We start from the raw sequence: 12,512 nt of genomic DNA on the forward strand, positions 1-12,512 counted from the left end.
GCGTGCCGAAAGCGTCGGGGGCGTGCCGAAAGCGTCGGGGGCGTGCCGAAAGCGTCGGGGGCGTGCCGAAAGCGTCGGGGGCGTGCCGAAAGCGTCGGGGGCGTGCCGAAAGCGTCGGGGGCGTGCCGAAAGCGTCGGGGGCGTGCCGAAAGCGTCGGGGGCGTGCCGAAAGCGTCGGGGGCGTGCCGAAAGCGTCGGGGGCGTGCCGAAAGCGTCGGGGGCGTGCCGAAAGCGTCGGGGGCGTGCCGAAAGCGTCGGGGGCGTGCCGAAAGCGTCGGGGGCGTGCCGAAAGCGTCGGGGGCGTGCCGAAAGCGTCGGGGGCGTGCCGAAAGCGTCGGGGGCGTGCCGAAAGCGTCGGGGGCGTGCCGAAAGCGTCGGGGGCGTGCCGAAAGCGTCGGGGGCGTGCCGAAAGCGTCGGGGGCGTGCCGAAAGCGTCGGGGGCGTGCCGAAAGCGTCGGGGGCGTGCCGAAAGCGTCGGGGGCGTGCCGAAAGCGTCGGGGGCGTGCCGAAAGCGTCGGGGGCGTGCCGAAAGCGTCGGGGGCGTGCCGAAAGCGTCGGGGGCGTGCCGAAAGCGTCGGGGGCGTGCCGAAAGCGTCGGGGGCGTGCCGAAAGCGTCGGGGGCGTGCCGAAAGCGTCGGGGGCGTGCCGAAAGCGTCGGGGGCGTGCCGAAAGCGTCGGGGGCGTGCCGAAAGCGCCGGGGGCGTGCCGAAAGCGCCGGGGGCGTGCCGAAAGCGCCGGGGGCGTGCCGAAAGCGCCGGGGGCGTGCCGAAAGCGCCGGGGGCGTGCCGAAAGCGCCGGGGGCGTGCCGAAAGCGCCGGGGGCGTGCCGAAAGCGCCGGGGGCGTGCCGAAAGCGCCGGGGGCGTGCCGAAAGCGCCGGGGGCGTGCCGAAAGCGCCGGGGGCGTGCCGAAAGCGCCGGGGGCGTGCCGAAAGCGCCGGGGGCGTGCCGAAAGCGCCGGGGGCGTGCCGAAAGCGCCGGGGGCGTGCCGAAAGCGCCGGGGGCGTGCCGAAAGCGCCGGGGGCGTGCCGAAAGCGCCGGGGGCGTGCCGAAAGCGCCGGGGGCGTGCCGAAAGCGCCGGGGGCGTGCCGAAAGCGCCGGGGGCGTGCCGAAAGCGCCGGGGGCGTGCCGAAAGCGCCGGGGGCGTGCCGAAAGCGCCGGGGGCGTGCCGAAAGCGCCGGGGGCGTGCCGAAAGCGCCGGGGGCGTGCCGAAAGCGCCGGGGGCGTGCCGAAAGCGCCGGGGGCGTGCCGAAAGCGCCGGGGGCGTGCCGAAAGCGCCGGGGGCGTGCCGAAAGCGCCGGGGGCGTGCCGAAAGCGCCGGGGGCGTGCCGAAAGCGCCGGGGGCGTGCCGAAAGCGCCGGGGGCGTGCCGAAAGCGCCGGGGGCGTGCCGAAAGCGCCGGGGGCGTGCCGAAAGCGCCGGGGGCGTGCCGAAAGCGCCGGGGGCGTGCCGAAAGCGCCGGGGGCGTGCCGAAAGCGCCGGGGGCGTGCCGAAAGCGCCGGGGGCGTGCCGAAAGCGCCGGGGGCGTGCCGAAAGCGCCGGGGGCGTGCCGAAAGCGCCGGGGGCGTGCCGAAAGCGCCGGGGGCGTGCCGAAAGCGCCGGGGGCGTGCCGAAAGCGCCGGGGGCGTGCCGAAAGCGCCGGGGGCGTGCCGAAAGCGCCGGGGGCGTGCCGAAAGCGCCGGGGGCGTGCCGAAAGCCGAGATACAGGAGCAGGGGCGGCCTGAGCTCGGGCACAGCGTAGAGGCGGGATTACCAGGAGGGAGGGAAATGGGCAGGCAGGCACATGGAGCGGCAGACAGGCTCGCCGAGGTTAACAATGCCTGGGAACTGGCCAGAGAAAGCTGTGGGCAAAAAGAGACCCCAAAGCCGATCTGAAACAAGAACTGAACAAGGAAAATAACAGCGCTAGGTTACAGGAGAGAAAGGGAGGATGAAACAAAGGAAGGAGAGAGAGCAGGACCAAGCATCTGGAAGAAAGAAAAAGGGAGAGCTAGAAGAAGACACAAGAGGGAGTGGGAGCAGGAACGAACGAGAGCAGAAGTACAGGGAAGAAAAAAACAACAAAAATCATAGCAGCATGGGATAGAGAGGGGGCCAGGGGACAGCCCAAAACGTCCAAGAGGGGCAACAGGGCCCGAGGGTCCGCGACTCACCGCAGCTGTCGCTCTCAGCGCTGCCAGGAAAAATTTGCCGATTCAGACCCTTCTTTCTCCTTCTCTCCTCCCTTCCTTTTCTGGAGGTGCAGTCGCTCAGCTGCCCTCCACCTCAAAGAACACGCGGGTGTCTCTCGGCTCTTACAAAACGCAGCTTCCTGCACGTGTGGCCTCGCTCGCACGCTGCGCGGCCGTACCGCGCTCTGGGTGACGCGCACGGACCCTGATCGCACGCTGGCGGTCCGGCCCGCTGCGGACTGTACAGAGGGCTCCTGCCTCGCCCAGAGAGGCAGGCTCTCTCTTCCTGCAGTGGAAGGCAGCTGCTGCCCACATGCCCTTGATTTTCTTCTTTCCCTTTCTCAGGCCTCTGCAGCTTCAGCTGTGACAGCTCCTGTCCACAGCCAGAAAACGTCCCAGGGGCCTGTCCCTTCTCACCTCTCTGCTGCGAGGAGCACAAGGGCAGGCAGAGAACCCCACACAGTTCTGAAGTGGGTCCAGTCGACAGCATCCCCAGGGAAGGAACAGGCAAGCGCGGCCCCGGTGAGGCCTCTGGGAGAAGGTGAAGCGACTGCCGTTATTACCGTAGATCGCCCCTGGCCGGAGCCCCCCTTCCACAGGGGCTCCTGCGGAGGCGCCAAGGGCCGGCTTGCCGCCATCCCCGCGGGGCTCGGGGGTGACCTGGGGCTACGGGACGGGATTCAGGGTGAGGTGCGAGACCTGGGGCCAGGACACGGTGCGGGCGAGGCCAGTGCCAGCTCAAGGGGAGCTCTGGCAAGCTGGGGAGGCACCCAGCACCAACCCCCGGGGGACACCCATCTTATTCCCCTCTGCCTTTGTCCCAGCTCTCGGGTAACTCCCTGGGGCTCCCCCGGCCCGGATCACCTCCAGGAGAGCCGAGGCCTGACACAGCAGGCGGTGTGAAGCTTCCTGCCCCACCGCTGCCGTGTGGCCAGCGGGCAGGAGGGGCCCCCACACCTGCCAAAGGGGCGGGCCGGCCTCACCGGCGACCTCGGCCCTCGCCCACCCCCAGGAATCACGCCCAGCAAGCCTCACGCTGCGGCAGCAGGAAGGCGGCTCTGGCGGTGCCGCACACCTGTGCGGGGCCGGCGCTGCAGTCCTGCCCTTCGCGCACCGAGCGCCCGCCGGCAGCGTGACGTGGGGCGGCGGCAGCATTTCCTTACCAGGAGGGGGCACCGAGCGTGGCCGCACCCCCCCACGGGCATCGGAGCATCGCACTGACGTTGCTGGCGGGCGGCAGCGTGGGGCACGGGGCCACCTCTGTGTCGCCCACCGACAGCACCGTGTGGCGTTTGCCAGGCAGCGGCGGTTAGCACGGGCGAGCGCCACCCCCCGCGCGAGCGGCGGCCGAGCGGCACGTCACTGCGCACACGCTCTCGAGGAATGGGCACGACGCTTGGTGGGGAGCAGCTGGAAGCCCCCGGGAATCCACGTGAAAGCGGCAACAAAACTATCCCTCGTGCTGCGCCACAAGGGCCGCGGCGGTAGCGAGGACTGCGCCGCGCTACGGGCGCCCACGAGCGGTGCAGCTGCCTGGCAGCCGAGTCTGCAGAACCTACAGCTCCTGGCACGCGCTGGCCAACGCGGCACGGCCGCCTGCACGCCAAGCGCTGTAAGACCCCGCATCCCAGCGTGACCCAGGGAACCAACGCGGCTGGCCAGAAACCCCACACGCCAGGACCACAGCTCCCGCTGGGTTGCGAGAGGCAGTTTTCTCTGCTTTCTGACCCTGCAGCAACACCGTTGCTCACCCCTCCGAACCCCCACCAATGCACCCAGAAGCCTCACCACCGGCTCGGGGCAGCCCCTGCCACCACCTCCAACACTGCCACCCTGCAGGCACCGCCATCCTCCCCAGGAGCTGCCAGCTGATGGCACGGCTCCACTCACCTTCTCCCTCGGTGCAGCCAGGGCCCAGCAATGCTCAGCGACTGCTCTGCTCCTCCCTTGGTTGACACCGACCCCTCCGACGGCTGCCTTGCTCTTAACAGCAGCACCCGCCCCTCCACCCGGAGCAGCAAGCCCTTTACAGGGAGGGGCCGCTGCCATCAGCCTCACTGCCCACACCTGGGGCCCCTCCAGCCCCAGCCCACAGCTGGAGGCCATCACCCACCCCCACAGAGCATCATCACCCCTCCCAGCCCCTCACCTGGGGCAAAGGAAGCACAAAAGGCAGCCGGCAGCCAGCAAGTGTTTATTCAGTCACACACAGAACAAGTCCCAGAAGGGAGTGAGTCTGCTCCGGGGCTCAGGGCCCCTAATGCTGCCCCTGCCCCTGGCACACCTTGGCGCTTGTTCCCGGAGCCACGCTCCTCAGTCCAGCCGGGAACAGTCAGTCGGTTCCTGGAGCAACAAGCTGCAGGGCAGAGCTGGAAACTGCCAAACATGAGGAGAAAGATGCAGGACACAAGAAGACAGAAGAAAGGTGGCAGCTAGCTGACTAGTACAGGGGTAGAGAGAAAACAAGAGATGAGCGATGGGGCGGTGAGAGGATGGGGACAGGGAACCCAGCGTGGATATGCAGAAAAAAAAGCAGCAGGGAGAGAAGAAAACAGGCAGCAGAAAGAAGGAGGAGGAGCAGGACAGAAACCAACAAAGAAGGACGAGGAGCAGCATAGAGATGCAGAAAAAAAAAAGCTGGGATGGGTGGCACAACAGACATGGAGGGGAAAAAAAAAAAGGGGGGGAGCAGGGAGCTAGACCAAGCAAGATGGAAGAAAGACCAAAAAGCTCCAGAGAACAGGGCACAGAGGGAGGAAAAAGCAACAGCGATGGGGAGTCAGGACAGCAAACCATGGGAAGGAACACAAAACAAATCACATCGCTACATGTGACAGGGCAGAGAAGGAAGAATTAGGAAACAGGGACAGAGACACAGAAAAAAAGAGACCTGGAGCCAAAAACTAATCCTGATGCATACAGAAAGAAGGGGGGTGGGGGTGGGGGGGTGTATTCTAAAACAGGGGAAACAGAGACAGAGAGATGGAGAAAAGACAAAAGCAACAGACTACAAGGCATCGAGAGAGGAATTACTGAATAGTAACAGAGCGCCAGCCAGAAACAGGCCACAAAGCAGCAAAGATCACAGGGGGTACGGGGCACAGAGGAAGGAATTCGCAAACCCGGCACAAGGAGCCAGACAGAGAGAGAGCGAGGCAAAAATTAAATGGTGAAAAGAGACAGACCGCAGGGCAGAGGGAGGAATTGATAAACAGGGACAGGGCACCCGACAGAGCATGATGGAGAACAGGGAAAAAAAAAATAGCAGCAAGCTACAGGGAAGAGGGAGGAATTAAAGAACAGTGACTGGAAGACAGACAGCGACACATGGAGAGAGAGAAGACAAAAGAGCGATGGGCAACAAGATGGATAGGGAGGAAACGAAAAACAGCAGAAGGGAGTCAGCCAGAGAGAAAGACACCGAGGAAAAAGGCCAGACAGGCTATGAGGGACGGAGGTAGGAATGAAAAACGGGGGACAGGGAGCAGGAAAGAGAGAGATGGAGATCGCAGGGAATAGCAGCGGGTGCAGGAAGAAGAAAGGGGCATCAATAGGAACAGGGAGCTGGACAGAGAGGGATGGAGAAAGGCAACAAGAGCGGCAGGGTACAGGGCAGAGAAAGGGAAGACCTACAAGATGGGGACAGGGAGATGCTCCAAGCAAGACGGAAGATACAGGTGAGCAAAAAAAGTTGAGCAGCACCAGAAAGAGAGGAGTCTAGGAGAAAGACAGGGAGGGACCAGGCCACACAAGAGGGATGAGAGGGGCCCAAGAGCTCGGGACTTACTGCAGTTCTCCGCGCTGCCGTGAGAATTTGACAGGTCAGACTCCTCCTTCTGTTTGCCTTCTCCCTTCCTCTTCTACAGCTCCAGGTGCCTGGCTGTCCTCCACTTATGAGAAGATGTAGGTGTCTCACAGCTCTTACGAGATGAGGCCTGCTAGACACAGAACCTCATTCAATCACACACTACGTGCAGGAGTAGGACAGAGGAAAGAGAGAGAAACCGAGAAGTGAGGAGCAGAACGGAAGGATCGAGAGAGAAATGGACTGAGGAGTGATGCAAAAGGTACAGAACAAGCAGTCAGAAGTGCAGACAGAAAAAGAAAAGGGAGCAGCAAGACAAGAGAGAGAAAGTGAGAGAGGAAGGGGGAGCAAGGCAGAAGAAAAGAAAGAAAAGATCTAGAGAAGAAGAAAAAAAAATCACAGCATGGGAAAGAGAAGGGCGGGAAGGGACTGGGACATACAAGGGGGGCGACAGGGCCCCGAGGGCCCGCGACTCACCGCGGCTCTCGCTCCCGGCACTGCCGGGAGAACTGGACAGGTCAGATGCTTCTTTCTCCTTCCTTCCTCCTGCCCCTCCTCTTCTTCTGAAACTCCACTCGCCCGGCTGACCTCCCCCTAAAAGAATACGCGGGTGTCTCTCGGCTCTTACAAGACGTGGCTTCCGACACACGCAGCCTCGCTCGCTCGCTCGCTCCGCGGCCGTTCCGCGCCTGGGTCCGGCCCGCTGCGGACTGTGCAGAGGGCTCCTCGCTCACCCGGAGAGGCAGGCGCTCTCCTCCTGCAGGGCGAGGCGGCTGCTGCCCACATGCCCTTGACGTTCTCCTTCCTTCCCTTTCTCCGGCCCCTCCAGCTCCAGCCGCGGCGGCTCCCGCCCCGCTGCCCACGGCCGGGAAGGCTCGGCTCCGCCCGTCCCTTCTGGCCCCCGAGCCGTGAGGAGCGCCAGGCCGGGCAGAGACACCCCACGCCAGCCCGAGCTGGGCGCAGCCGGCGGCATCCCCGGGGCAGGAACGGACACGCGCGGCCCCAGCGCGGCCTCGGGAGGGGGCACGGAGGCGGCAGGGACCCTTATTGCCGCGGACCGGCCCGGCCGCAGCCCCAACACTCACCTCCGCCGCGCACGCGCACTCCCGGGAGACGCCGCGGCCGCGCACGCGCACCCCCGGGCCGGGGGGCACACCGCGTCTCGGGGAGCCGCGGGCAGCCCGCGGGAAACCGCCACAAAACCGCGTCTCGGGCCGCGCCGCGGGGCCGCGCCGGTACCGAGGGCTGTGCCGTGCCGCGCGCGCCCGCCAGCGCCGCGGCTGCGGGGAACCGAGAGCGCAGAAACTGCAGCTCCCGGCGTGCCCCGGGGAGCCAACATGGCCGACCGGAAGCCCCCTGCACGTGACTACGGCTCCCGCCGCGCCGCCCGCGCACCCGGAAGCCCGGCCGAGCGCAGCCCCGCGCGGCTCCGGGCAGCGCCGCCGCCGCCCGGCCCCGACGCGGAGCGGCCTCCGCCCCCGGTCCCGCCGCACCTTTCCCCGCAGCCGCCCGGCCGCGCGGCCCCGCTCCTGCCTCGGCTCGCACCGGCTCCTCCTCCAGCACCGGCCCCGGACAGGGAGGGGTCGCTGCCTGCAGCCTCCCTGCCCGCCCCTGCGGCTCCTCCGGCCCGGCCCACGCTCCCCCCCCCCCCCCCCCCCCGGTAACTATAGCGACCAGCACCGTTAATAAACGCCGGAGATGCCCGTCGCTCCTCCGAGCTCGCGCTCTATGGGCCGCCGGTCCTCCGGTCGCGGGGCCGCCGCCGCGCACGCGCACTCCGGGGGCCGCCCGGCGCAGCCGCACGCCGCAGGTCGCCTCTCCCCGCCGGGGGAACCTTCCCCGGGCAGCGGGAGCAGCCGCTGGGCGAGACCGCTCCGGTGCGCGGGCCGACGGGACCGACGCTGCCAAATCTTATAACCCCCCGGAGAGGGAGGAGCTCCGGCACGGCCGCAGCGCAGGGCAGCGCAGTCTCGCCTTGTGACCCAGAACTCAGCGGGGTGACCGAAGTGTCGGTCAGAGCAGCCTCAGGGCTCTTTGGACGGGTGGAAGGGGGAGGAAAGCCTGTGACAACGCGACACGGGAGCGCAGAGTTGTTTTAAGGACGAAACAGCGTAACTTCGGTCCCTGGGAGACCAGTACAGTAACTGTTAAAAGCACACGTATTGTTAGATATTTTTCCTAAACTCACATTTATCCAATTTAGTTTTTCAAACCCTGGTGATAGCAGAAATAGTTTTTTAAAAAAACCCAGATAAATCCAGGAACATTTCTGCCCGCGTTCAGCCGCTCTTCTGGAGCGTACGCTAGGAGCTGGAGAACCCGAGCAAGCTGTCTGATTATATTTACGGCAGCTCTGGCCCCGACAGCTCCCCCGTCCGTCCCCTTGCCAGGAACTAGCGCCGCGGCGGCTACAGCTCAGCCCAAAGCCAAACCGACACCGACCTCGGCTCTGGAAAGCGCCACCTCATCTCCCCCCGTTTTGCTGATTAGGGATATCAATTCAACTCAGACACCGGAGTGAAAGGAGCAGGCGTATTTTATTAGAAATAACTAAATAACAGAAGAATATGGAAAACACGCAGTCAGGAAAGACGGAATAGTGCACTCACACAGACAGGAAAATACAGGGTAACGCATCAAATCCTGACTGCCTGAGAGAGAGGGAACAGCGATTAAAAAAGATCCCTCAGCACCTGCACCCGTTGCCATCACCCAGACCCGCAGGCAGCCCCGGTTACAGCGAGGGTTTGCAGAGCCTTTCCCGGCAAGTGGGAAACCCTACGCGGTGCGTCCACCCGTAGGTGAGGCCTCCAAAGTCGCTGTGAGCGGGTCCACCCTTCTATACCCCAAAATCGGCAAGCCAGAAGAGCTGGCACCTTGGTTTGGAGCGGAAATATCTGGTTTCAATCTCACATTAGATTCCCCCGGAGCCTGGCCAGGGCTCAGGGGAGAAGCTAAGGGAGCTCCTCTGCTTACCCAGGCAGACTAGGTGCAAGGGCTCACGTCAGGCCACAGGGCCAGACTACGGTCTCCACGACCCGGTTATTTTATCCCCACACAAAGAAAGATAAATGTACATTCAAGAGAGCTACGTCTTCCACACCTGTTTCACTAACGATGACATACTGAGTGAGCAGCTTCGGCTCAGGGCCTGTTGTTCAGGCTTCGATACTTCCACTTTTTACATCGGAATAGGTGGTTGGTTATCACTTAGTAAAATACCTGTTAGCACAATGGTTAACAGTTACAAAATACACAGGACTCGTCTACAGGTCAACTCTGGCTTGGCCCTATTGTCCAAGCCTTAGCGCTTCACCCCGAGAGTCCCCTTGCAAGCAGCCAGGACCAACACACGCCGCAAACATTCCAGCGGCTGCCAAAGGTTAAAATCCCACGCGCAGCGCCACGTGGCAGGCAGCGGTTAAAGCCGAGTTGGGCAGAAAAGGAGCTAAATGGGGAACACGCAGCTGGAGAAAGCATCTGATTGAGCACCCCCGGCACTGAACAGATGGGGAAAGGGTGGGCACAAACGCCCTTTTGGGGCAGGGAAGAGGAACGTGCTCCTCCAGAGGCTGAGATCCAGCCGCTTCCTTCCCCGTACAGGTGCGGAAAGAGAAGCACTCAGAGCAGGGGAATCCACCTCCAAAACCCTGCTCCCGACTGCTCTTCCCCCGGCATCCCACGCAGCCTCAAAGGGCGCTGCGGGTGGCTGCAGAGCCCTCCCGCTCCCCACGGCTGGTGCAGCCACATCCAAGTACAGAAAGGAGTTTTGAGAAAACTTCAGGAAGTTGGGTCATCGTCAGGTGGAATGGGAGCAGGTTCTAAAACTGGAGAACTACCAAGAGCCGAGTACTTGCTCACGAGGCAAAGAAAACATCCCCAAAGGGGCAGGGACGCTGGAGGCGACCACAGCCCAGGTGACAGGGAGGTCCCCTGCCCAGGAGGGCTTTCTCTCGCCTCTTTGCCGGACCGCTGCCGCTACTCCTCCCGCTCGCTCTTGCCTCGCAGGTCCTTCTGCACGCGGTGGATGTCTCTCCCTTCTTCTCCACGACCAACTGCTGCAAGAGCAGGAGAATGCCATCAGGTCTGAGAGCGACGACGGTCCTGGGTGAGAGCTGGCCACAGCACCACCTGAACACCGGCCGCCCTCACACAGCCCTATACCCCCGCCCCCCCGAAAAAACCTCACAGATCGGCTTTTCTTACCCAATCGGTGCCCCGGTGCTGCCGCACGTGGAGTCGCGGCGGGCGCTGGAGCTGGGCTCGGAGTCGGGCACTCTGGGCAAACGGAGCTGGGCATGCAGAGCGGCGGCCACCGAGGCTGCGCCCCTGCTTACAGGGGGCTCGAGCCGCTGCCGGGACTGCAAAGTGCCCGGGACTGCAGGGCACGGGCCAGGCCCCGACTTACAGGGCAGCCCCGGTCCCAAAGGCCCACGAGGCCCCTCCTCTCCGCTACAGGGGCGCCCTGACCCGCACCCCGCTAACAGGGCCGCCGCCCCACACAAGGCGCCAGCCAAGCACTATCGAGAGTGCTGGGCGCTGTCTGCCCTGAAGGCAGGTGAATCGGCAGCAGCGGCCCTTTCCCAAGAGGTTCTGGGGGCTGGGGAAGCAGAACTTCCCGAGGGGGGTTCCTCATCGCTTGGGAGAAGCTGCCGCGTCACTGCGGAGCAGCTGGTTGCAAGGGGCTGGCGGCTGAGGCCCACCCGTGCTGCCTGTCCCCCTAAATCTCCCCCTGCCCTGCCGTACCCCTGTCCCCTCTCCCTCTATGCTTTAAGCCCCCAGGCCGCCGGGCACCACCAGGTGAGAAAATGGGGTCTGAGGCGGCTCAGGCCGGGGCAGGGGGCAGGAGGGAGGGAGGAAGGAGGGCCGGGGGCCAGAGCACGCTGAGGGAAGGTCCCTCAGGCGGCCGGCTTCCCCGTCGTCCAGGCAGAGGAGCTGGCGCCCGACCGCGCCGTCCTTCCAGGCACCAGCTCCCGGAAAAGGAAGAAGGAAGAGGCATCCGTGGCCTGCGGAAGAAACTACGAGGCGAGGGCAAGCGAGAGGAGGAGCGGCACGCTGAAACCGGGGAAAGAGAAAGGGGCTGCGGGGAAAGAGAAAGGGGCTGCGGGGAAAGAGAAAGGGGCTGCGGGGAAAGAGAAAGGGGCTGCGGGGAAAGAGAAAGGGGCTGCGGGGAAAGAGAAAGGGGCTGCGGGGAAAGGGCCCTCCCTGTCACCACGGCTGCTGTGGGACAAGAGCATCCTGGGCGCTTTTGGGAGGGTCTCGAGGACTCTGGGGCAGGTACTTGGCTCAGGGCCGTTCCCTGCGTTTCTAGAGGCTACCGCGGTTCTCGGTGAAGGGGACACAACTGCCGAGCCTTTGCCCTCGAAGGCCGGGGGCCGCAGACGCCCGCTCGCTACCCGCTCCTCCTGCCGAGGGCGGGGGACGGGCACAACCCCGCTTACAGGGCCGTCGGGTCAGAGGGCTCCACGGCTCGTGGCACTCGCCCCGAGTACGGGGCCGGCACGCTGGCAGGTCGCCAGCAGGACAGGCAGCCACCCAGGCCCAGAGAGCGGGAGGGTCACGCGGCTTGGCTCCGTCCTTGGAAAGGAGGGGCCAGCCGGGACTCGCCCTCCGCTCGCGGGCTCAGCGGGGACCGACCCCCTGTTGCTGCACAGAGCCCCTCTTTCCCTCCCGGGAAGTTTAAGCTAAGTACGCTGCAGCGATTTCAACAGGGGCCTAAACAAGAAGCTCCTTCACTCGCTCACTCGCACCGACGCGGACACAGGCAGGCACACGGACACGGACAGGGGGAAAGAAAACTTCCCAGGAGAGAGAGCGAGCTCTGTGCAGCCAATGTCTGGGGAGCCGTCCCCTCCCGCGAGCAAGAGAGCAGAGCCTCGGACCTGCCCCCCCGGACGCCCGGAGCCCAGAGGGACTCAACGTGCCACGGGCCTTCGCGGGGGACCAAGGGACAAGTGCCGCGACGCGCCCCGACTCCAGGGGGTCACGCTGGCCAGGCCGCCAGCAGGCAGAAGGCCGCCAGGGCCGGGGAAACAGCCCTCCCCTGCCTACAGGGCGGGCTTGGGGGCCAGAGAGCCCCATTTGCCCCTCGGTGCGGGGACGGTGCCGCTCTCTCCTTACAGGGTCGCCCCTCTCTCCGGGCAGCCAAACCGTCGGGGCAAGGGGGCAAAAGGCCAGAGACCCGAGCCCTGCTTACAGGGAGGTCACCCGGCGCAGCGCCGGCCAGGACACCAAAGGTGCCGGCAACGGTGCCGTGGGGAGGCCCCTTTGCCCTGAGCTCCCGCCTCTCTTCAGCCCGCCGCTCCTCCTCTCCCTCGCTCTGGCCTCGCAGCTCCTTCACGATGCCTTGTCTTGCTTCTCGAGGAGCTGGTGCTCGGAAGGAAGGCGCAGCCAGGCGCCAGCTCCCCCACCCGGAGGACAGAGCAGAGGCCCCGGCCCTGCTGCCAGGCCCCCCCCGCGCCCAAGTTACAGGCCGGCCGGCCTGGCTGCGGCTCACCACCACGGCGCGCTTCAGGAGCTCCGCTTCCCGCCCCGGCCGCA

General features: G+C 65.0%; 1 long non-coding RNA gene across 2 annotated transcripts; it reads right to left on the reverse strand.

Moving 5' to 3' along the window:
- Positions 1-5,986: 5,986 nt before the first annotated feature.
- Positions 5,987-7,168, reverse strand: LOC141959516 (uncharacterized). Of its 2 annotated transcripts, none has more exons than XR_012633461.1 (3): positions 7,058-7,168; positions 6,450-6,566; positions 5,987-6,102 (listed from the first exon to the last, which is right to left on the reverse strand). It is a non-coding gene; the product is annotated as an uncharacterized LOC141959516 (long non-coding RNA). The 2 variants fall into 2 exon arrangements; XR_012633462.1 differs by lacking the exon at positions 7,058-7,168 and adding an exon at positions 6,707-6,986.
- Positions 7,169-12,512: the final 5,344 nt, after the last annotated feature.

The sequence above is a fragment of the Athene noctua genome, chromosome 4, assembly GCF_965140245.1.
Source record: "Athene noctua chromosome 4, bAthNoc1.hap1.1, whole genome shotgun sequence".
NCBI classification, from domain to species: Eukaryota; Metazoa; Chordata; class Aves; order Strigiformes; family Strigidae; genus Athene; species Athene noctua.